Source organism: Carassius gibelio, chromosome B17, assembly GCF_023724105.1.
Source record: "Carassius gibelio isolate Cgi1373 ecotype wild population from Czech Republic chromosome B17, carGib1.2-hapl.c, whole genome shotgun sequence".
Classification (NCBI taxonomy): Eukaryota; Metazoa; Chordata; class Actinopteri; order Cypriniformes; family Cyprinidae; genus Carassius; species Carassius gibelio.
Genome location: NC_068412.1, coordinates 219,608 through 245,374, shown reverse-complemented (window position 1 = coordinate 245,374; position 25,767 = coordinate 219,608). Strand labels below are relative to the sequence as shown.

General features: G+C 36.1%; 3 long non-coding RNA genes across 3 annotated transcripts in view; 2 read left to right on the top strand and 1 right to left on the bottom strand.

Moving 5' to 3' along the window:
* Positions 1-196: 196 nt before the first annotated feature.
* Positions 197-18,789, bottom strand: LOC127976055 (uncharacterized). Its single transcript, XR_008157719.1, has 3 exons — positions 18,647-18,789; positions 8,160-8,443; positions 197-485 (listed from the first exon to the last, which is right to left on the bottom strand). It is a non-coding gene; the product is annotated as an uncharacterized LOC127976055 (long non-coding RNA).
* Positions 8,799-14,319, top strand: LOC127976062 (uncharacterized). The gene is made up of 3 exons (XR_008157726.1): positions 8,799-8,922; positions 11,316-11,442; positions 13,842-14,319. It is a non-coding gene; the product is annotated as an uncharacterized LOC127976062 (long non-coding RNA).
* LOC127976059 (uncharacterized) overlaps positions 15,742-25,767 on the top strand; it is a 23,405-nt gene continuing 13,379 nt past the window's right edge. The window contains exon 1 of the long non-coding RNA XR_008157723.1: positions 15,742-15,851. This is a non-coding gene — a long non-coding RNA (uncharacterized LOC127976059). The remainder of the gene's footprint in view (positions 15,852-25,767) is intronic.

The window sequence follows — 25,767 nt, the reverse complement described above, 5'->3', positions numbered from 1 at the left end:
TTAGATGTCATTTTCAGAATAAACTGTAATCATAATGTGGCAAAATTGTAAAAACTGATATATCTGTATGAACAAAATGGAAAACATTGACTCAATGAGATTTAAAATGTTATAACAGTTAATTTTTTAATGTGTTGGCATGAATTCTTGAGTCCTTTCAACAGTACTGTTCAACTTTGCTGAATGAACCCATTAGTGGTCTTCCGCTGCCATCTAGTGGTTATAAATTGCATTTACTCAAACAACCCTGGTTTTAAACATAACTGTTATAGTGTTGTTGTTTTTTTTTTTGCCCAATCTCTCTTAAATTTTGCATGCTTGTTTAGAATGAAATTATGCATTATTTTACACAGTTTTGATAATTTGTGGGCTTTCTGTTTGTATTAATAGGCCTTTGTGTGCACTATGAAAAGAACATATTATAAAATGACTGGTTTATAGTTGCCCAAATGCAATTGTTCAACATGTTTTTGATAATTATTGACCTTCAGAGTCTAGAGAATTGTACTTCAGTGGTTTTATTGATTTTCAGCTTAAACCGTATCACAAGTATGCCAAAGTAACTTTTTTAAATAATCTTGAATATTTAATTAACAGCTTTATTGACAACATTGGTCCCAGAGGCAAAGTTGTTCAGAATGAGGAGATTTATCATATGATATGAAGATTTAGTGTTTTTGAGTGAATATATGAACATTTTCAAACAATTTGAGGCCATTTACCATATAAATCTTGTGTTTTGAGACCTTTTCTACTGTTATAGCGCCACCTATGGTCCGATCTCCATGAAACTTCGCATGCTTGTTAAGAGTCACCGGTTACATGATTTCACTTAGTTTCATAAAGTTTTGAGTTTTCCTTTAGGTTTTATAGGCTTTGGGGTATGTTTGGCCACACCCCTTTTTCTAAATTACCCTGTAACAGCTAACCAAAGGACAAAATTCAACATTTTTTTAATAATTATTGATCTAGAGAGTCCACAGAATATTTCTGCAGTGGTTTGGTTCCGATTGGACAAAAAACCTAGGACTAGTTCGCAAAAGTAGGTTTTTAACATATTTGTGAATAACAATTGAACGATTTGATTGACAGCAATGGTTCTTGAGGCAAAGTTGTGCATTATGAGGAGATCTATCAAATGATATGCATATTGTGTTGATATGTGAAACACCACGTGATTACAGAGCCATAAAACTCGTTAGCGCCAACTAGTGGCCGATTTCTTTCAAAATTCTTACAGCCCTTAAGGTTCATGAGTCGAACGTACCCAGTGAGTTTCGTTCCGATCAACATCCGTTAACCCTTTCAAATAGGTGCTTAAAATTGTTTGGCCAATGGCAGCCATGTTTTTTGAGATATGCAAATGTCCTCATAGGTACTTGTGCCCCTTCAGACCAAGACACTGCATACCAATTTTCAAGTCGATCGAGTCAACGGTTGCCTAGTTATAGCCATTTATGTGTTTTTTCTTTTTATAGCGCCCCCAAGTGGCAGAGGTGTGCAATTTTTTTTATTTGACCAAAGATTGAGGTCATAGATATGTATACCGAGTTTGGTTAAGATATCTCATTTCATTCATGAGTTATAGCCTGTTGCGTAAAATTGGTCCTCGACTTTCGAACATTTTGGCATCCCATTACGACAGTGAGTCGAAATTTCTACTTTTTTTTGATAATTATTGATATTCACTGGACAGAGAACATTTCTGCAGTAGTTTGGTTCAGATTGGGTGAAAAACCTAGGACTAGTTCGCAAAAGTAGGTTTTGGACATACGTCAAGTTTGCGAAAAAACGAGGCCTCCTAGACCCAAATTCAGAGTGACCGTTTTTAATTTCGCATGACCCACGGATTCCAGAAATGTAAAATTTTTGGCTCTATCACAAGCGGTTTAGGAGCTATTAGCAAAAACGCATTTTCGATCACTGTAGCGCCCCCTATTGGCCAATTGGGCTGAGACTTTGATAGGTTCTCCCCAAATTGAGCTCTATCATCTGACCAAGTTTCAAGCCTCTAGGCCTTACGGTTTGGGCTGCACGTTCAGTTCTAGGGCAGAAGAATAATAATAATAATAATAAAAATCCTAACAATTACAATAGGGTTTCAGCACTGCGTGCTTGAACCCCTAAAAATCCTAACAATTACAATAGGGTTTCAGCACTGCGTGCTTGAACCCCTAATAATAATAAAAATCCTAACAATTACAATAGGGTTTCAGCACTGCGTGCTTGAACCCCTAATTAAAGCTGCAAGCAGCATTTACGGGGTTCAAGCACATTAAGGCCTCTGAGGTGGTCAGAGCCAACCTGGATGTATGGATGACAGTTAAACACATCCAAAACAGAGAATAGGCTGACAGACAGACACATGCACTGAAATTAAATGATTAAACTAGTTTTTAAGAGTTTGGATGTCATTTTCAGGTTTCACTGTAATCATAATGTGGCAAAATTTTAAAAACTGATAAGTCTGTATGAACAAAATGGAAAACTTTACCTCAGTGAGATTTAAAATGTTGTAACAGTGTTTTTTTTTTATTGTTTAGGCATGAATTCATAAATCTTTTCAAAAGTACTGTTTAAATTTTCTGAATGAGCCCATTAGTGGTCTTCCGCTGCCATCTAGTGGTTATAAATTGCATTTACTCAAACAACACTGTTTTTAAACATAACTGTTTTAGTGTTATGTTTTTTGCCCAATCTCTCTTAAATTTTGCATGCTTGTTTAGAATGAAATTAGGCATTATTTTACACAGTTTTGATAATTTGTTGGCTTTCTGTTTGTATTAATAGGCCTTTGTGTACACTGTGAAAAGAACATATTATACAATCACTGGTTTATAGTTGTCCAAATGCAATTGTTCAACATGTTTTGGATAATTATTGACCTTCAGAGTCTAGAGAATTGTACTTCAGTGGATTTATTGATTTTCAGCTTAAAGCCTTGGACTGCTTTGCCAAAGTAACTTTTTAAAATAATCTTGAATATTTAATTAACAGCTTTATTGACAACATTGGTCCCAGAAGTTGTTCAGAATGAGGAGATCTATCATTTGATATGAAGATCTAGTGTTTATGTGAATATATGAGCATTTTCAGACAATTTGAGGCCATTTACCATGTAAATCTTATGTTTTGAGACCTTTTCTACTGTTATAGCGCCACCTATGGTCCGATCTCCATGAAAAGTTGCATGGTTGTTAAGAGTCAGCTGTTACATGTTTTCACCAAGTTTCATAAAGTTTTGAGTTTTTGTTTAGGTTTTATATGCTTTTGGGTATTTTGGTCACGCCCCTTTTCTAATTTAGCCAGTTATAGCTAACCAAAGGACAAAATTATTATTTGTTTTGATAATTATTGATCTAGAGAGTCCAGAGAAAATTACTGCAGTGGTTTGTTTTCGATCGGGTAAAAAACCTGGGACTAGTTCGCAAAAGTAGCTTTTTGACATATTTGTGAATTGCAATTGAAAGATTTGATTGACATCTTCGCTCCTTGAGGCAAAGTTGTTCACAAAGAGGAGATCTATCATATGATATGAAGATCTAGTGTTTGTGTGAATGTATGAACATGTCCTACAAACTGTGATAATTTTCTATTGAAAATGTGTGTTTTTGAGGCTTTTTCAACTGTTATAGCGCCACCTATGTTCCGATCTCCATGACATTTTGCATGCTTGTTAAGAGTCACGTGTTAAATGTTTTCACCGAGTTTCATAAAGTTTTGAGTTTTTGTTTAGGTTTTATAGGCTTTGGGGTATGTTTGGCCACACCCCTTTTTATATTATCCATTTAAAGCTAACCAAACGACAAAATTCAACATTTTTTTGATAATTATTGATCTAGAGAGTCCACAGAATATTACTGCAGTGGTTTGGTTCCGATCGGGCAAAAAACCTAGGACTAGTTCGCAAAAGTAGGTTTTTAACATATATGTGAATAACAATTGAACGATTTGATTGACAGCAATGGTTCTTGAGGCAAAGTTGTGCATTATGAGGAGATCTATCAAATGATATGCATATTGTGTTGATAAATGAAACACCACGTGATTACAGAGCCAATAAACTCGTTAGCGCCAACTACTGGCCGATTTCTTTCAAAATTCTTACAGACCTTAAGGTTCATGAGTCGAACGTACCCAGCGAGTTTCATTCCGATCAACATCCGTTAACCCTTTCAAATAGGTGCTTAAAATTGTTTGGCCAATGGCGGCCATGTTTTTTGAGATATGCAAATGTCCTCATAGGTACTTGTGCCCCTTCAGACCAAGACACTGCATATCAATTTTCAAGTCGATCGAGCCAACAGTTGCCTAGTTATATCCATTTATGTGTTTTTTCTATCTTATTGCGCCCCCAAGTGGCAGAGATGCGCAATTTTTTTTGATTTGACCAAAGATTGAGCTCATACATATGTGTACTGAGTTTGGTGAAGATATCTCATTCTGTTCAAGAGTTATAGTCAAAATAGCATTTGGCTAACGTTACTATAGATGCTTTTTGGCATACTGTTTCGTGTAAGAATTGAAATTTCAACTTTTTTTTGATAATTATTGATATTGAGTGTCCAGGGAATATTTCTGAAGTGGTTTGGTTCCTATTGGTTGAAAATCCTAGGACTAGTTCGCAAAAGTAGGTTTCGGATATAGCTCGATTTTGCAAGAAAACAGTGCGTCGTAGAGAAAAAAATGCAGTTGTACACTTTTGTTCGGACTAACCCAAGGATTGCAACGATGGCTTGTTTTTGAGTCTACGGCTAACGGTTTACGATCTGTGGCCAAAAATGTCCAAAATTTTTTTTTTTGCGCTGTAGCGCCCCCGTTAGGCCGATTGGGCTGAGACTTTGATAAGTTCTCCCCAAAATGAGCTCTACGATCTGTCCAAATGTCAGCTCTCTAGGCCTTACGGTTTGGGCTGCACGTTCAGTTCTAGGGCGGAAGAATAATAATAATAATAATTAAAGCTGCAAGCAGCATTTTACCGGGGTTCAAGCACATTAAGGCCTCTGAGGTGGTCAGAGCCAACCTGGATGCATGGATAACAGTGAAACACATCCAAAATGGAGAACAGGCTAACAGACAGACACACACACTGAAAGTAAATGATTAGACTAATATATTAATACTCTATAAGCATATGCACACACACACACACACACACACACACACACACACACACAGACACACACAAAGACACACATATACATGCACAAACATTTTGTTGCAGATATAGGTATTTGAAATTAGTGATAGGTGACAATAAACTTATTGCAAGTCTACTCTTTTTAAGAGTTTAGATGTCATTTTCAGGTTAAACTGTAATCATAATGTGGCAAAATTTTAAAAACTGATATATCTGTATGAACAAAATGGAAAACATTGACTCAATGAGATTTAAAATGTTATAACAGTTCATTTTTTAATGTTTTGGCATGAATTCATGAATCCTTTCAACAGTACTGTTCAACTTTACTGAATGAGCCCAATAGTGGTCTTCCGCTGCCATCTAGTGGTTATAAATTGCATTTACTCCAACAACACTGTGTTTTTAAACATAACTGTTATAGTGTTGTTATTTTTTTTTAGCCCAATCTCTCTTAAATTTTGCATGCTTGTTTAGAATGAAATTATGCTTTATTTTACACAGTTTTGATAATTTATGGGCTTTCTGTTTGTATTAATAGGCCTTTGTGTACACTATGCAAATAACATATTATAAAATTCCTGGTTTATAGTTGTCAAAATGCAATTGTTCAACATGTTTTGATAATTATTGACCTTCATAGTCTAGAGAATTGTACTTCAGTGGTTTTATTGATTTTCTTCTGAAACCCTATCACAAGTATGCCAAAGTAACTTTTTTAAATAATCTTGAACATTTAATTAACAGCTTTATTGACAACATTGGTCCCAGAGGCAAAGTTGTTCAGAATGAGGAGATTTATCATATGATATGAAGATTTAGTGTTTTTGAGTGAATATATGAACATTTTCAAACAAATTGGGGCCATTTACCATATAAATCTTGTGTTTTGAGACCTTTTCTATTGTTATAGCGCCACCTATGGTCTGATCTCCATGAAACTTTGCATGCTTGTTAAGAGTCACCTGATACATGATTTCACGAAGTTTCATAAAGTTTTGAGTTTTCGTTTAGGTTTTATAGGCTTTGGGGTATGTTTGGCCACACCCCTTTTCTAAATTACCGCTTTACAGCTAACCAAAGGACAAAATTCAACATTTTTTTGATAATTATTGATCTACAGAGTGCACAGAATATTATTGCAGTGGTTTGGTTCCGATCGGGCAAAAAATCTAGGACTAGTTCGCAAAAGTAGGTTTTTAACATATTTGTGAATAACAATTGAACGATTTGATTGACAGCAATGGTTCTTGAGGCAAAGTTGTGCATTATGAGGAGATCTATCAAATGATATGCATATTGTGTTGATACGTGAAACACCACGTGATTACAGAGCCATAAAACTCGTTAGCGCCAACTAGTGGCCGATTTCTTTCAAAATTCTTACAGACCTTAAGGTTCATGAGTCGAACGTACCCAGCGAGTTTCGTTCCGATCAACATCCGTTAACCCTTTCAAATAGGTGCTTAAAATTGTTTGGCCAATGGCGGCCATGTTTTTTGAGATATGCAAATGTCCTCATAGGTACTTGTGCCCCTTCAGACCAAGACACTGCATACCCATTTTCAAGTCGATCGAGCCAACGGTTATCTGGTTATAGCCATTTATGTGTTTTTTAAATCTTATTGCGCCCCCAAGTGGCAGAGATGTGCAATTTTTTTTATTTGACCAAAGATTGAGCTCATACATATGTATACCGAGTTTGGTGAAGATATCTCATTCCGTTCAAGAGTTATAGTCAAAATAGCATTTGGCTAACGTTACCATAGACGCTTTTTGGTGTACTGTTTCGCGTTAGAATTGAAATTTCAACTTTTTTTTGATAATTATTGATATTGAGTGTCCAGGGAATATTTATGAAGTGGTTTGGTTCTGATTGATTGAAAATCCTAGGACTAGTTCGCAAAAGTAGATTTCGGATATAGCTCGATTTTGCGAGAAAACGGTGCGTCGTAGACCCCAAAAAGGCGCCGTGCACTTTTGTTCGGGCTAACCCAAGGATTGCTAGGATGCCATGTTTTTGAGTTTATGGCTAACGGTTTACGATTCACGGCCAAAAATGTCGAAAATTTTAGTTTTTTGCGCTGTGGCGCCCCCGTTTGGCCGATTGGGCTGAGACTTTGATAAGTTCTCCCCAAAATGAGCTCTACGATCTGTCCAAATTTCAGCTCTCTAGGCCTTACGGTTTGGGCTGCACGTTCAGTTCTAGGGCGGAAGAATAATAATAATTAAAGCTGCAAGCAGCATTTACCGGGGTTCAAGCACATTAAGGCCTCTGAGGTGGTCTGAGCCAACCTGGATGCATGGATGACAGTTAAACACATCCAAAATGGAGAACAGGCTAACAGACAGACACACACACTGAAAGTAAATAATTAGACTAATATATGTATACTCTATAAGCATATGCTCACACACACACACACACACACAAAGACACACATATACATGCACAAACATTTTGTTGCAGATATAGGTATTTGAAATAAGTGATAGGTGATAATAAACTTATTGCAAGTCTTTTCTTTTTAAGAGTTTAGATGTCATTTTGAGGTTAAACTGTAATCATAATGTGGCAAAATTTTAAAAACTGATATATCTGTATGAACAAAATGGAAAACATTGACTCAATGAGATTTAAAATGTTATAACAGTTCATTTTTAATGTTTTGGCATGAATTCATGAATCCTTTCAACAGTACTGTTCAACTTTACTGAATGAGCCCATTAGTGGTCTTCCGCTGCCATCTAGTGGTTATAAATTGCATTTACTCAAACGACCCTGGTTTTAAACATAACTGTTATAAGTGTTGTAATTTTTTTTTGCCCAATCTCTCTTAAATTTTGCATGCTTGTTTAGAATGAAATCATGCATTATTTTACACAGTTTTGATAATTTGTGGGCTTTCTGATTGTATTAATAGGCCTTTGTGTGCACTATGAAAAGAACAAATTATGAAATGACTGGTTTATAGTTGCCCAAATGCAATTGTTCAACATGTTTTTGATAATTATTGACCTTCAGAGTCTAGAGAATTGTACTTCAGTGGTTTTATTGATTTTCATCTTAAACTGTATCACAAGTATGCCAAAGTAACTTTTTTAAATAATCTTGAATATTTAATTAACAGCTTTATTGACAACATTGGTCCCAGAGGCAAAGTTGTTCAGAATGAGGAGATATATCATATGATATGAAGATTTGGTGTTTTTGAGTGAATATATGAGCATTTTCAAACAATTTGAGGCCATTTACCATAGAAATCTTGTGTTTTGAGACCTTTTCTACTGTTATAGCGCCACCTATGGTCTGATCTCCATAAAACTTTGCATGCTTGTTAAGAGTAATGTGATACATGATTTCACTGAGTTTCATAAAGTTTTGAGTTTTCGTTTAGGTTTTATAGGCTTTGGGGTATGTTTGGCCACACCCCTTTTTCTATATTACCGCTTTACAGCTAACCAAAGGACAAAATTCAACATTTTTTTAATAATTATTGATCTACAGAGTCCACAGAATATTACTGCAGTGGTTTGGTTCCGATCGGACAAAAAACCTAGGACTAGTTCGCAAAAGTAGGTTTTTAACATATTTGTGAATAACACTTGAACGATTTGATTGACAGCAATGGTTCTTGAGGCAAAGTTGTGCATTACGAGGAGATCTATCAAATGATATGCATATTGTGTTGATATGTGAAACACCACGTGATTACAGAGCCATAAAACTCGTTAGCGCCAACTAGTGGCCGATTTCTTTCAAAATTCTTACAGACCTTAAGGTTCATGAGTCGAACGTACCCAGCGAGTTTCGTTCCCATCAACATCCGTTAACCCTTTCAAATAGGTGCTTAAAATTGTTTGGCCAATGGCGGCCATGTTTTTTTGAGATATGCAAATGTCCTCATAGGTACTTGTGCCCCTTCCGACCAAGACATTGCATACCAATTTTCAAGTCGATCGAGCCAACGGTTGCCTAGTTATAGCAATTTATGTGTTTTTTATATCTTATAGCGCCCCCAAGTGGCAGAGATGCGCATTCTTTTTTTATTTGACCAAAGATTGAGCTCATACATATGTTTACCGAGTTTGGTGAAGATATCTCATTCCGTTCAGGAGTTATAGTCAATATAGCATTTGGCTAACGTTAGCATAGACGCTTTTTGGTGTACTGTTTCGCGTATGAATTGAAATTTCAACTTTTTTTTGATAATTATTGATATTGAGTGTCCAGGGAATATTTCTGAAGTGGTTTGGTTCTGATTGGTTGAAAATCCTAGGACTAGTTCGCAAAAGTAGGTTTCGGATATAGCTCGATTTTGCGAGAAAACGGTGCGTCGTAGACCCCAAAAAGGCGCCGTACACTTTTGTTCGGGCTAACCCAAGGATTGCAACAATGCCATGTTTTTGAGTCTACGGCTAACGGTATACGATTTACGGCCAAAAATGTCCAAAATTTTTGTTTTTTGCGCTGTAGCGCCCCCGTTAGGCCGATTGGGCTGAGACTTTGATAAGTTCTCCCCAAATTGAGCTCTACGATCTGTCCAAATTTCAGCTCTCTAGGCCTTACGGTTTGGGCTGCACGTTCAGTTCTAGGGCAGAAGAATAATAATAATAATAATAATTAAAGCTGCAAGCAGCATTTTACCGGGGTTCAAGCACATTAAGGCCTCTGAGGTGGTCAGAGCCAACCTGGATGTTTGGATGACATTTAAACACATTCAAAATGGAGAACAGGGTAACAGACAGACACACACACTGACAGCAAATGATTAGACTAATATATGTATACTCTATAAGCATATGCACACACACACACACACACACACACAAAGACACACATATACATGGACACACATTTTGTTGCAGATATAGGTATTTGAAATAAGTGATAGGTGACAATAAACTTATTGCAAGTCTTCTCTTTTTTAGAGTTTAGATGTCATTTTCAGGTTAAACTGTAATCATAATGTGGCAAAATTGTAAAAACTGATACATCTGTATGAACAAAATGGAAAACATTGATTCAGTAAGATTTAAAATGTTATAACAGTTAATTTATTAATGTTTTGGCAAGAATTCATGAAAACAGTGCTGTTCAACTTAGTTGAATGAGCCCATTAGTGGTCTTCCGCTGCCATCTAGTGGTTATAAATTGCATTTACTCAAACAACCCTGGTTTTAAACATAACTGTTATAGTGTTGTTATTTTTTTTTTGCCCAATCCCTCTTAAATTTTGCATGCTTGTTTAGAATGAAATTATACATTATTTTACACAGTTTTGATAATTTGTGGGCTTTCTGTTTGTATTAATAGGCCTTTGTGTACACTATGCAAATAACATATTATAAAATTATTGGTTTATAGTTGCCCAAATGCAATTGTTCAACATGTTTTTGATAATTATTGACCTTCAGAGTCTAGAGAATTGTACTTCAGTGGTTTTATTGATTTTCATCTTAAACCGTATCACAAGTATGCCAAAGTAACTTTTTTAAATAATCTTGAATATTTAATTAACAGCTTTATTGACAACATTGGTCCCAGAGGCAAAGTTGTTCAGAATGAGGAGATCTATCATATGATATGAAGATCTAGTGTTTTTGAGTGAATATATGAACATTTTCAAACAATTTGAAGCCATTTACCATATAAATCTTGTGTTTTGAGACCTTTTCTACTGTTATAGCGCCACCTATGGTCTGATCTCCATGAAACTTTGCATGCTTGTTAAGAGTCACCTGATACATGATTTCACTGAGTTTCATACAGTTTTGAGTTTTCCTTTAGGTTTTATAGGCTTTGGAGTATGTTTGGCCACACGTCTTTTTCTAAATTACCCGGTTACAGCTAACCAAAGGACAAAATTCAACATTTTTTAAATAATTATTGATCTAGAGAGTCCACAGAATATTACTGCAGTGGTTTGGTTCCGATCGGACAAAAAACCTAGGACTAGTTCGCAAAAGTAGGTTTTTAACATATTTGTAAATAACAATTGAACGATTTGATTGACAGCAATGGTTCTTGAGGCAAAGTTGTGCATTACGAGGAGATCTATCAAATGATATGCATATTGTGTTGATATGTGAAACACCACGTGATTACAGAGCCATAAAACTCGTTAGCGCCAACTAGTGGCCGATTTCTTTCAAAATTCTTACATACCTTAAGGTTCATGAGTCGAACGTACCCAGCGAGTTTCGTTCTGATCAACATCCGTTAACCCTTTCAAATAGGTGCTTAAATTTGTTTGGCCAATGGCGGCCATGTTTTTTGAGATATGCAAATGTCCTCATAGGTGCTTGTGCCCATTCAGACCAAGGCACTGCATACCGATTTTCAAGTCGATCGAGCCAACGGTTGCCTAGTTATAGCAATTTATGTGTTTTTTCTATCTTATAGCGCCCCCAAGTGGCAGACATGCGCAATTTTTTTTTATTTGACCAAAGATTGAGCTCATACATATGTGTACTGAGTTTGGTGAAGATATCTCATTCTGTTCAAGAGTTATAGTCAAAATAGCATTTGGCTAACGTTAGCATAGACGCTTTTTGGTGTACTGTTTCGTGTAAGAATTGAAATTTCAACTTTTTTTTGATAATTATTGATATTGAGTGTCCAGGGAATATTTATGAAGTGGTTTGGTTCTGATTGGTTGAAAAACCTAGGACTAGTTCGCAAAAGTAGGTTTCGGATATAGCTCGATTTTGCGAGAAAACGGTGCGTCGTAGACCCCAAAAAGGCGCTGTACACTTTTGTTCGGGCTAACCCAAGGATTGCTACGATGCCATGTTTTTGAGTTTATGGCTAACGGTATACGATTTACGGCCAAAAATGTCCAAAATTTTTGCTTTTTGCGCTGTAGCGCCCCCGTTAGGCCGATTGGGCTGAGACTTTGATAAGTTCTCCCCAAATTGAGCTCTACGATCTGTCCAAATTTCAGCTCTCTAGGCCTTACGGTTTGGGCTGCACGTTCAGTTCTAGGGCAGAAGAATAATAATAATTAAAGCTGCAAGCAGCATTTACCGGGGTTCAAGCACATTAAGGCCTCTGAGGTGGTCTGAGCCAACCTGGATGCATGGATGACAGTTAAACACATCCAAAATGGAGAACAGGCTAACAGACAGACACACACACTGAAAGTAAATGATTAGACTACTAAATGTATACTCTATAAGCATATGCACACACACACACACACACACACACACACACAGAAAGACACACATATACATGCACAAACATTTTGTTGCAGATATAGGTATTTGAAATAAGTGATAGGTGACAAGAAACTTATTGCAAGTCTTCTCTTTTTAAGAGTTTAGATGTCATTTTCAGGTTAAACTGTAATCACAATGTGGCAAAATAGTAAAAACTGATATATCTGTAAGAACAAAATGGAAAACATTGACTCAATGAGATTTAAAATGTTATAACAGTTACATTTTTAATGTTTTGGGATGAATTCATGAATCCTTTCAACAGTGCTGTTCAACTTAACTGAATGAGCCCATTAGTGGTCTTCCACTGCCATCTAGAGGTTATAAATTGCATTTACTCAAGCAACACTGTTTATAAACATAACTGTTATAGTGTTTTTTTTTTTTTTTTTTGCCCAATCTCTCTTAAATTTTGCATGCTTGTTTAGAATGAAATTATGCATTGTTTTACACAGTTTTGATAATGTGTGGGCTTTCTGTTTGTATTAATAGGCCTTTGTGTACACTATGAAAAGAACATATTATAAAATTACTGGTTTATAGTTGTCCAAATGCAATTGTTCAACATGTTTTTGATAATTATTGACCTTCAGAGTCTACAGAATTGTACTTCAGTGGTTTTATTGATTTTCATCTTAAACCGTATCACAAGTATGCCAAAGTAACTTTTTAAAATAATCTTGAATATTTAATTAACAGCTTTATTGACAACATTGGTCCCAGAGGCAAAGTTGTTCAGAATGAGGAGGTCTATCATATGATATGAAGATTTAGTGTTTTTGAGTGAATATATGAGCATTTTCAAACAATTTGGGGCCATTTACCATATAAATCTTGTGTTTTGAGACCTTTTCTACTGTTATAGCGCCACCTATGGTCTGATCTCCATGAAACTTTGCATGCTTGTTAAGAGTAACCTGTTACATGATTTCACTGAGTTTCATAAAGTTTTGAGTTTTCGTTTAGGCTTTATAGGCTTTGGGGTATGTTTGGCCACACCCCTTTTTCTATATTACCCCTTTACAGCTAACCAAAGGACAAAATTCAACATTTTTTTAATAATTATTGATCTAGAGAGTCCACAGAATATTACTGCAGTGGTTTGGTTCCGATCGGGCCAAAAACCTAGGACTAGTTCGCAAAAGTAGGTTTTTAACATATTTGTGAATAACAATTGAACGATTTGATTGACAGCAATGGTTCTTGAGGCAAAGTTGTGCATTATGAGGAGATCTATCAAATGATATGCATATTGTGTTGATATGTGAAACACCACGTGATTACAGAGCCATAAAACTCGTTAGCGCCAACTAGTGGCCGATTTCTTTCAAAATTCTTACAGACCTTAAGGTCAATGATTTGAACGTACCCAGCGAGTTTCGTTCCGATCAACATCCGTTAACCCTTTCAAATAGGTGCTTAAATTTGTTTGGCCAATGGCGGCCATGTTTTTTGAGATATGCAAATGTACTCATAGGTACTTGTGCCCCTTCAGACCAAGACACTGCATACCGATTTTCAAGTCGATCGAGCCAACGGTTGCCTAGTTATAGCAATTTATGTGTTTTTTCTATCTTATAGCGCCCCCAAGTGGTAGAGATGTGCAATTTTTTTTATTTGACCAAAGATTGAGCTCATACATATGTGTACCGAGTTTGGTGAAGATATCTCATTCCGTTCAAGAGTTATAGTCAAAATAGCATTTGGCTAACGTTAGCATAGACGCTTTTTGGTGTACTGTTTCGCGTAAGAATTGAAATTTCAACTTTTTTTTGATAATTATTGATATTGAGTGTCCAGGGAATATTTATGAATTGGTTTGGTTCTGATTGGTTGAAAATCCTAGGACTAGTTCGCAAAAGTAGGTTTCGGATATAGCTCGATTTTGCGAGAAAACGGTGCGTCGTAGACCCCAAAAAGGCGCCGTGCACTTTTGTTCGGGCTAACCCAAGGATTGCAACAATGCCATGTTTTTGAGTCTACGGCTAACGGTTTACGATTTACGGCCAAAAATGTCCAAAATTTTAGTTTTTTGCGCTGTAGCGCCCCCGTTAGGCCGATTGGGTCGAGACTCGGTATCTGACAAGAAGGCCGGACTACTACATTCTGACCAAATTTCAGCTTTCTAGGCCTTACGGTTTGGGCTGCACGAACAGTTTGAGTGGAGAATAATAATAATAATAATAATAATAATAATAATAATAAAAATCCTAACAAATACAATAGGGTTTCAGCACTGCGTGCTTGAACCCCTAATAATAATAATAATAAAAATCCTAACAAATACAATAGGGTTTCAGCACTGCGTGCTTGAACCCCTAATAATTAAAGCTGCAAGCAGCATTTTACCGGGGTTCAAGCATTTAAGGCATCTGAGGTGGTCAGAGCCAACCTGGATGTTTGGATGACATTTAAACACATCCAAAATGGAGAACAGGTTAACAGACAGACACACACACTGAAAGTAAATGATTAGACTAATATATGTATACTCTATAAGCCTATGCACACACACACACACACACAAAGACACACATATACATGTACAAACATTTTGTTGCAGATATAGGTATTTGAAATAAGTGATAGGTGACATAAAATTATTGCAAGTCTTCTCTTTTTCAGAGTTTAGATGTCATTTTCAGGTTAAACTGTAATCATAATGTGGCAAAATTGTAAAAACTGATACATCTGTATAAACAAAATGGAAAACATCAATTCAATGAGATTTAAAATGTTATAACAGTTAATTTATTAATGTTTTGGCATGAATTCATGAAAACAGTACTGTTTAACTAGCTGAATGAGCCCATTAGTGGTCTTCCGCTGCCATCTAGTGGTTATAAATTGCATTTACTCAAACAACACTGTGTTTTAAAACATAACTGTTATAGTGTTGTATTTTTTTTTTTTGCCCAATCTCTCTTAAATTTTGCATGCTTGTTTAGAATGAAATCATGCATTATTTTACACAGTTTTGATCATTTGTGGGCTTTCTGTTTGTATAAATAGGCCTTTGTGTACACTATGCAAATAACATATTATAAAAATTATTGGTTTATAGTTGCCCAAATGCAATTGTTCAAGATGTTTTTGATAATTATTGACCTTCAGAATCTAGAGAATTGTACTTCAGTGGTTTTATTGATTTTCATCTTAAACCGTATCACAAGTATGCCAAAGTAACTTTTTAAAATAATCTTGAATATTTAATTAACAGCTTTATTGACAACATTGGTCCCAGAGGCAAAGTTGTTCAGAATGAGGAGATTTGTCATATGATATGAAGATTTAGTGTTTTTGAGTGAATATATGAACATTTTCAAACAATTTGAGGCCATTTACCATTTAAATCTTGTGTTTTGAGACCTTTTCTACTGTTATAGCGCCACCTATGGTCTGATCTCCATGAAACTTTGCATGCTTGTTAAGAGTCACCTGTTACATGATTTCATTGAGTTTCATAAAGTTTTGAGTTTTCCTTTAGGTTTTATAGGCTTTGGGGTATGTTTGGCCACACCCCTTTTCCTAAATTACCCCGTTACAGCTAACCAAAGGACAAAATTCAACATTTTTAAAATAATTATTGATCTAGAGAGTCCACAGAATATTACTGCAGTGGTTTGGTTCCGATCGGGCAAAAAACCTAGGACTAGTTCGCAAAAGTAGGTTTTTAACATATTTGTGAATAACAATTGAACGATTTGATTGACAGCAATGGTTCTTGAGGCAAAGTTGTGCATTATGAGGAGATCTATCAAATGATATGCATATTGTGTTGATATGTGAAACACCACGTGATTACAGAGCCATAAAACTCGTTAGCGCCAACTAGAGGCCGATTTCTTTCAAAATTCTTACAGACCTTAAGGTTCATGAGTCGAATGTACCCAGCGAGTTTCGTTCCGATCAACATCCGTTAACCCTTTCAAATAGGTGCTTAAATTTGTTTGGCCAATGGCGGCCATGTTTTTTGAGATATGCAAATGTCCTCATAGATACTTGTGCCCCTTCAGACCAAGACACTGCATACCGATTTTCAAGTCGATCGAGCCAACGGTTGCCTAGTTATAGCAATTTATGTGTTTTTTCTATCTTATAGCGCCCCCAAGTGGCAGAGATGCGCAATTTTTTTGATTTGACCAAAGATTGAGCTCATACATATGTGTACCGAGTTTGGTGAAGATATCTCATTCCGTTCAAGAGTTATAGTCAAAATAGTATTTGGCTAACGTTAGCATAGACGCTTTTTGGCGTACTGTTTCGCGTAAGAATTGAAATTTCAACTTTTTTTTAATAATTATTGATATTGAGTGTCCAGGGAATATTTATGAAGTGGTTTGGTTCTGATTGGTTGAAAATCCTAGGACTAGTTCGCAAAAGTAGGTTTCGGATATAGCTCGATTTTGCGAGAAAACGGTGCGTCGTAGACCCCAAAAAGGCGCCGTGCACTTTTGTTCGGGCTAACCCAAGGATTGCAACAATGCCATGTTTTTGAGTCTACAGCTAACGGTATACGATTTACGGCCAAAAATGTCCAAAATTTTTGTTTTTTGCGCTGTAGCGCCCCCGTTAGGCCGATTGGGCTGAGACTTTGATAAGTTCTCCCCAAATTGAGCTCTACGATCTGTCCAAATTTCAGCTCTCTACGCCTTACGGTTTGGGCTGCACGTTCAGTTCTAGGGCAGAAGAATAATAATAATAATAATAATTAAAGCTGCAAGCAGCATTTTACCGGGGTTCAAGCACATTAAGGCCTCTGAGGTGGTCAGAGCCAACCTGGATGTTTGGATGACAGTTAAACACATCCAAAATGGAGAACAGGCTAACAGACAGACACACACACTGAAAGTAAATGATTTGACTAATATATGTATACTCTATAAGCATATGCACACACACACACAAAGACACACGTATACATGCACAAACATTTTGTTGCAGATATAGGTATTTGAAATAAGTGATAGGTGACAATAAACTTATTGCAAGTCTTCTCTTTTTTAGAGTTTAGATGTCATTTTCAGGTTAAACTGTAATCATGATGTGCCAAAATTGTTAAAACTGATACACCTGTATGAACAAAATGGAAAACATCAATTCAATGAGATTTAAAATGTTATAACAGTTAATTTATTAATGTTTTGGCATGAATTCATAAAAACAGTACTAGCTGAATGAGCCCATTAGTGGTCTTCCGCTGCCATCTAGTGGTTATAAATTGCATTAACTCAAACAAAACTGTGTTTTTAAACATAACTGTTAAAGTGTTGTTGTTGTTGTTGTTTTTTGCCCTATCTCTCTTAAATTTTGCATGCTTGTTTAGAATGAAATTATGCATTACTTTACACAGTTTTGATAATTTGTGGGATTTCTGTTTGTATTAATAGGCCTTTGTGCCTCTGGGGTGGTCTCGGCCAACCAGGATGTATGGATGACATCTAAAAACATCCAAAAGACAGACACACACACACACTGAAATTAAATGATTAAACTAGTTTTTAAGCGTCTAGATGTCATTCAGGTTTCACTGTAATCACACTGTGGCAAAATTGTAAAAAAAAAATGATGTGTGTCTATGAACAAAATGGAAAACATTGATTCAGTAAGATTTAAAATGTTATAACAGTTAATTTATTAATGTTTTGGGAAGAATTCATGAAAACAGTGCTGTTCAACTTAGCTGAATGAGCACATTAGTGGTCTTCCGCTGCCATCTAGTGGTTATAAATTGCATTTACTGAAACAACACTGTGTGTTTTTAAACATAACTGTTATAGTGTTGTTATTTATTTTATTTTTTTGCCCAATCTCTCTTAAATTTTGCATGCTTGTTTAGAATGAAATCATGCATTATTTTACACAGTTTTGATCATTTCTGGGCTTTCTGTTTGTATTAATAGGCCTTTGTGTACACTATGCAAATAACATATTATAAAATTATTGGTTTATAGTTGTCCAAATGCAATTGTTCAACATGTTTTTGATAATTATTGACCTTTAGAGTCTAGAGAATTGTACTTCAGTGGTTTTATTGATTTTCATCTTAAATCGTATCACAAGTATGCCAAAGTAACTTTTTTAAATAATCTTGAATATTTAATTAACAGCTTTATTGACAACATTGGTCCCAGAGGCAAAGTTGTTCAGAATGAGGAGATTTATCATATGATATGAAGATCTAGTGTTTTTGAATGAATATATGAACATTTTCAAACAATTTGAGGCAATTTACCAAATAAATCTTGTGTTTTGAGACCTTTTCTACTGTTATAGCGCCACCTATGGTCTGATCTCCATGAAACTTTGCATGCTTGTTAAGAGTCACCTGTTACATGATTTCACTGAGTTTCATAAAGTTTTGAGTTTTCGTTTAGGTTTTATAGGCTTTGGGGTATGTTTGGCCACACCCCTTTTTCTAAATTACTCCTTTACAGCTAACCAAAGGACAAAATTCAACATTTTTTTGATAATTATTGATCTAGAGAGTCCACAGAATATTACTGCAGTGGTTTGGTTCCGATTGGGAAAAAAACCTAGGACTAGTTCGCAAAAGTAGGTTTTAACATATTTGTGAATAACAATTGAACGATTTGATTGACAGCAATGGTTCTTGAGGCAAAGTTGTGCATTATGAGGAGATCTATCAAATGATATGCATATTTCGTTGATATGTGAAACACCACGTGATTACAGAGCCATAAAACTCGTTAGCGCCAACTAGTGGCCGATTTCTTTCAAAATTCTTACAGACCTTAAGGTTCATGAGTCGAACGTACCCAGCGAGTTTTGTTCCGATCAACATCCGTTAACCCTTTCAAATAGGTGCTTAAAATTGTTTGGCCAATGGCGGCCATGTTTTTTGAGATATGCAAATGTCCTCATAGGTACTTGTGCCCCTTCAGACCAAGACACTGCATACCAATTTTCAAGTCGATCGAGCCAACGGTTGCCTAGTTATAGCCATTTATGTGTTTTTTCTATCTTATTGCGCCCCCAAGTGGCAGAGATGCGCAATTTTTTTTGTTTGACCAAAGATTGAGCTCATACATATGTGTACCAAGTTTGGTGAAGATATCTCATTCCGTTCAAGAGTTATAGTCAAAATAGCATTTGGCTAACGTTAGCATAGACGCTTATTGGCGTACTGTTTCGCGTAAGAATTGAAATTTCAACTTTTTTTTGATAATTATTGATATTGAGTGTCCAGGGAATATTTCTGAAGTGGTTTGATTCCGATTGGTTAAAAATCCTAGGACTAGTTCGCAAAAGTAGGTTTCGGATATAGCTCGATTTTGCGAGAAAACGGTGCGTCGTAGAGCAAAAAATGCAGCTGTTCACTTTTGTTCGGGCTAACCCAAGGATTGCAACGATGCCTTGTTTTTGAGTCTACGGCTAACGGTTTACGATCTGCGGCCAAAAATGTCCAAAATTTTAGTTTTTTGCGCTGTAGCGCCCCCGTTAGGCCGATTGGGCTGAGACTTTGATAAGTTCTCCCCAAAATGAGCTCTACGATCTGTCCAAATTTCAGCTCTCTAGGCCTTACGGTTTGGGCTGCACGTTCAGTTCTAGGGCAGAAGAATAATAATAATAATAAAAATCCTAACAATTACAAGAGGGTTTCAGCACTGCGTGCTTGAACCCCTAATTAAAGCTGCAAGCAGCATTTTACCGGGGTTCAAGCACATTAAGGCCTCTGAGGTGGTCTGAGCCAACCTGGATGTACGGATGACAGTTAAACACATCCAAAACGGAGAATAGGCTGACAGACAGACACACGCACTGAAATTAAATGATTAAACTAGTTTTAAGAGTTTGGATGTCATTTTCAGGTTTCACTGTAATCATAATGTGGTAAAATTTTAAAAACTGGTAAGTCTGTATGAACAAAATGGAAAACTTTAACTCAGTGAGATTTAAAATGTTGTAACAGTGTTTTTTTTTATTGTTTAGGCATGAATTCATAAATCTTCTCAAAAGTACTGTTTCAATTTGCTGAATGAGCCCATTAGTGGTCTTCCGCTGCCATCTAGTGGTTGCATTTACTCAAACAACACTGTTTTTAAACATAACTGTTATAGTGTAAAGTTTTTTGCCCAATCTCTCTTAAATTTTGCATGCTTGTTTAGAATGAAATTAGGCTTTATTTTACACAGTTTTGATAGTTTGTGGGCTTTCTGTTTGTATAAATAGGCCTTTGTGTACACTGTGAAAAGAACATATTATACAATCACTGGTTTATAGTTGTCCAAATGCAATTTTTCAACATGTTTTTGATTATTATTGACCTTCAGAGTCTAGAGAATTGTACTTCAGTGGTTTTATTGATTTTCAGCTTAAAGCCTTGGACTACTTTGCCAAAGTAACTTTTTTAAATAATCTTCAATATTTAATTAACAGCTTTATTGACAACATTGGTCCCAAAAGTTGTTCAGAATGAGGAGATCTATCATATGATATGAAGATCTAGTGTTTATGTGAATATATGAGCATTTTCAGACAATTTGAGGCCATTTACCATATCAATCTTATGTTTTGAGACCTTTTCTACTGTCATAGCGCCACCTATGATCCGATCTCCATGAAAATTTGCATGCTTGTTAAGAGTCACCTGTTACATGTTTTCACCAAGTTTCATAAAGTTTTGAGTTTTCGTTTAGGTTTTATATGCTTTTGGGTATTTTGGCCACACCCCTTTTACTAAATTACCCCTTTACAGCTAACCAAAGGACAAAATTCAACATTTTTTTGATAATTATTGATCTAGAGAGTCCAGATAAAATTACTGCAGTGGTTTGGTTTTGATCGGGTAAAAAATCTGGGACTAGTTCGCAAAAGTAAGTTTTTAACATATTTGTGAATAACAATTGAACGATTTGATTGACATCTTCGCTCCTTGAGGCAAAGTTGTTCACAAAGAGGAGAACTATCATATGATATGAAGATCTAGTGTTTGTGTGAATGTATGAACATGTCCTACAAATTGTGATCATTTTCTATTGAAAATGTGTGTTTTTGAGGCTTTTTCAACTGTTATAGCGCCACCTATGATCCGATCTCCATGAAACTTTGCATGCTTGTTAAGAGTCACCTGATACATGATTCCACGAAGTTTCATAAAGTTTTGAGTTTTCGTTTAGGTTTTATAGGCTTTGGGGTATGTTTGGCCACACCCCTTTTACTAAATTACCACTTTACAGCTAACCAAAGGACAAAATTCAACATTTTTTTGATAATTATTGATCTAGAGAGTCCACAGAATATTACTGCAGTGGTTTGGTTCCGATCGGACAAAAAACCTAGGACTAGTTCGTAAAAGTAGGTTTTTAACATATTTGTGAATAACATTTGAACAATTTGATTGACAGCAATGGTTCTTGAGGCAAAGTTGTGCATTATGAGGAGATCTATCAAATGATATGCATATTGTGTTGATAAGTGAAACACCACGTGATTACAGAGCCAATAAACTCGTTAGCGCCAACTAGTGGACGATTTCTTTCAAAATTCTTACAGACCTTAAGGTTCATGAGTCGAACGCACCCAGCGAGTTTCGTTCCGATCAACATCCGTTAACCCTTTCAAATAGGTGCTTAAAATTGTTTGGCCAATGGCGGCCATGTTTTTTGAGATATGCAAATGTCCTCATAGGTACTTGTGCCCCTTCAAACAAAGACACTGCATACCAATTTTTAGGTCGATCGAGCCAACGGTAGCCTAGTTATAGCCATTTATGTGTTTTTTCTTTTTATAGCGCCCCCAAGTGGCAGAGGTGTGCAATTTTTTTTATTTGACCAAAGTTTTAGGTCTTACAAATGTGTAGCAAGTTTGGTTAAGATATCTTATTTCTTTCACGAGTTATAGCCTGTTGCGTAAAATTGCTCCTCGACTTTCGAACGTTTTGGCATCCCATTACGACAGCGAGTCGAAATTTCAACTTTTTTTGATAATTATTGATATTCCCTGGCCAGAGAACATTTCTGCAGTGGTTTGGTTCAGATTGGGCGAAAAACCTAGGACTAGTTCGCAAAAGTAGGTTTTGGACATACGTCAAATTTGCGAAAAAACGAGGCCTCCTAGACCCAAATTCAGAGTGACCGTTTTTAATTTCGCATGACCCACGGATTCCGGAAATGTAAAATTTTTGGCTCTATGATAAGCGGTTTAGGAGTTATTAGCACTAACGCATTTTTGATCACTGTAGCGCCCCCTTTAGGCCGATTGGGGCGAGCCTTTGGATCTGACAAGAAGGCCGGACTTCTACCATCTGACCAAGTTTCAGCTCTCTAGGCCTTACGGTTTGGGCTGCACGATCAGTTTGAGTGGAGAATAATAATAATAATAATAATTAAAGCTGCAAGCAGCATTTACGGGGTTCAAGCACATTAAGGCCTCTGAGGTGGTCTGAGCCAACCTGGATGTATGGATGACAGTTAAACACATCCAAATCGGAGAATAGGCTGACAGACAGACACACGTACTGAAATTAAATGATTAAACTAGTTTTTAAGAGTTTGGATGTCATTTTCAGGTTTCACTGTAATCATAATGTGGCAAAATTTTAAAAGCTGATAAGTCTGTATGAACAAAATGGAAAACTTTAACTCAGTGAGATTTAAAATGTTGTGACAGTGTTTTTTTTATTGTTTAGGCATGAATTCATAAATCTTTTCAAAAGTACTGTTTACATTTTCTGAATGAGCCCATTAGTGGTTTTCCGCTGCCATCTAGTGGTTATAAATTGCATTTACTCAAACAACACTGTTTTTAAATATAACTGTTATAGTGTTATGTTTTTTGCACAATCTCTCTTAAATTTTGTATGCTTGTTTAGAATGAAATTAGGCATTATTTTACACAGTTTTGATAATCTGTGGGCTTTCTGTTTGTATTAATAGGCCTTTGTGTACACTGTGAAAAGAACATATTATACAATCACTGGTTTATAGTTGTCCAAATGCAATTGTTCAACATGTTTTGGATAATTATTGACCTTCAGAGTCTAGAGAATTGTACTTCAGTGGTTTTATTGATTTTCAGCTTAAAGCCTTGGACTACTTTGCCAAAGTAACTTTTTAAAATAATCTTGAATATTTAATGAACAGCTTTATTGACAACATTGGTCCCAAAAGTTGTTCAGAATGAGGAGATCTATCATATGATATGAAGATCTAGTGTTTATGTGAATATATGATCATTTTCAGACAATTTGAGGCCATTTACCATATCAATCTTATGTTTAGAGACCTTTTCTACGGTCATAGCGCCACCTGTGGTCCGATCTCCATGAAAATTTGCATGCTTGTTAAGAGTCACCTGTTACATGTTTTCACCAAGTTTCATAAAGTTTTGAGTTTTCGTTTAGGTTTTATATGCTTTTGGGTATTTTGGTCACGCCCCTTTTCTAATTTAGCCAGTTAAAGTTAACCAAAGGACAAAATTCAACATTTTTTTGATAATTATTGATCTAGAGAGTCCAGAGAAAATTACTGCAGTGGTTTGGTTTAGATCGGGTAAAAAATCTGGGACTAGTTCATAAAAGTAAGTTTTTAACATATTTGTGAATAACAATTGAACGATTTGATTGACATCTTCGCTCCTTGAGGCAAAGTTGTTCACAAAGAGGAGATCTATCATATGATATGAAGATCTAGTGTTTGTGTTAATGTATGAACATGTCCTACAAATTGTGATCATTTTCTATTGAAAATGTGTGTTTTTGAGGCTTTTTCAACTGTTATAGCGCCACCTATGGTCTGATCTCCATGAAACTTTGCATGTTTGTTAAGAGTCACCTGATACATGATTCCACGAAGTTTCATAAAGTTTTGAGTTTTCGTTTAGGTTTTATAGGCTTTGGGGTATGTTTGGCCACAGCCCTTTTACTAAATTACCCCTTTACAGCTAACCAAAGGACAAAAATCAACATTATTTTGATAATTATTGATCTAGAGAGTCCACAGAATATTACTGCAGTGGTTTGGTTCCGATTGGACAAAAAACCTAGGACTAGTTCGTAAAAGTAGGTTTTTAACATATTTGTGAATAACATTTGAACGATTTGATTGACAGCAATGGTTCTTGAGGCAAAGTTGTGCATTATGAGGAGATCTATCAAATGATATGCATATTGTGTTGATAAGTGAAACACCACGTGATTACAGAGCCAATAAACTCGTTAGCGCCAACTAGTGGCCGATTTCTTTCAAAATTCTTACAGACCTTAAGGTTCATGAGTCGAACGCACCCAGCGAGTTTCGTTCCGATCAACATCCGTTAACCCTTTCAAATAGGTGCTTAAATTTGTTTGGCCAATGGCGGCCATGTTTTTTGAGATATGCAAATATCCTCATAGGTACTTGTGCCCCTTCAAACAAAGACACTGCATACCAATTTTTAGGTCGATCGAGCCAACGGTAGCCTAGTTATAGCCATTTATGTGTTTTTTCTTTTTATAGCGCCCCCAAGTGGCAGAGGTGTGCAATTTTTTTTATTTGACCAAAGTTTTAGGTCTTACAAATGTGTAGCAAGTTTGGTTAAGATATCTTATTTCTTTCACGAGTTATAGCCTGTTGCGTAAAATTGCTCCTCGACTTTCGAACGTTTTGTTATCCCATTACGACAGCGAGTCGAAATTTCAACTTTTTTTTGATAATTATTGATATTCCCTGGCCAGAGAACATTTCTGCAGTGGTTTGGTTCAGATTGGGCGAAAAACCTAGGACTAGTTCGCAAAAGTAGGTTTTGGACATACGTCAAATTTGCGAAAAAACGAGGCCTCCTAGACCCAAAATCAGAGTGACCGTTTTTAATTTCGCATGACCCACGGATTCCGGAAATGTAAAATTTTTGGCTCTATGATAAGCGGTTTAGGAGTTATTAGCACTAACGCATTTTTGATCACTGTAGCGCCCCCCATAGGCCAATTAAGCTGAGACTTTGTCAGAATGTCCCCTCGGGGAGCTCTACCTTCTGGCCAAGTTTCAGTTCTCTAGGCCTTACGGTTTGGTCTGCACGATCAGTTTTAGCGGAGAAAAATAATAATAATAATAAAAAAAATCCTAACAGATACAATAGGGTTTCAGCACTGCGTGCTTGAACCCCTAATAAAAATCCTAACAGATACAATAGGGTTTCAGCACTGCGTGCTTGAACCCCTAATAATAATAATTAAAGCTGCAAGCAGCATTTACGGGGTTCAAGCACTTAAGGGATCTTAGGTGGTCAGAGCCAACCTGGACATATATGGATGGCCGTTAAACACATCCAAAATGGAGAATAGGCTAACAGACAGACACACACACTGAAATTAAATGATTAAACTCGTTTTTAAGATTTTAGATGTCATTTTCAGGTTTCACTGTAATCATAATGTGGTAAAATTTTAAAAACTGATATGTCTG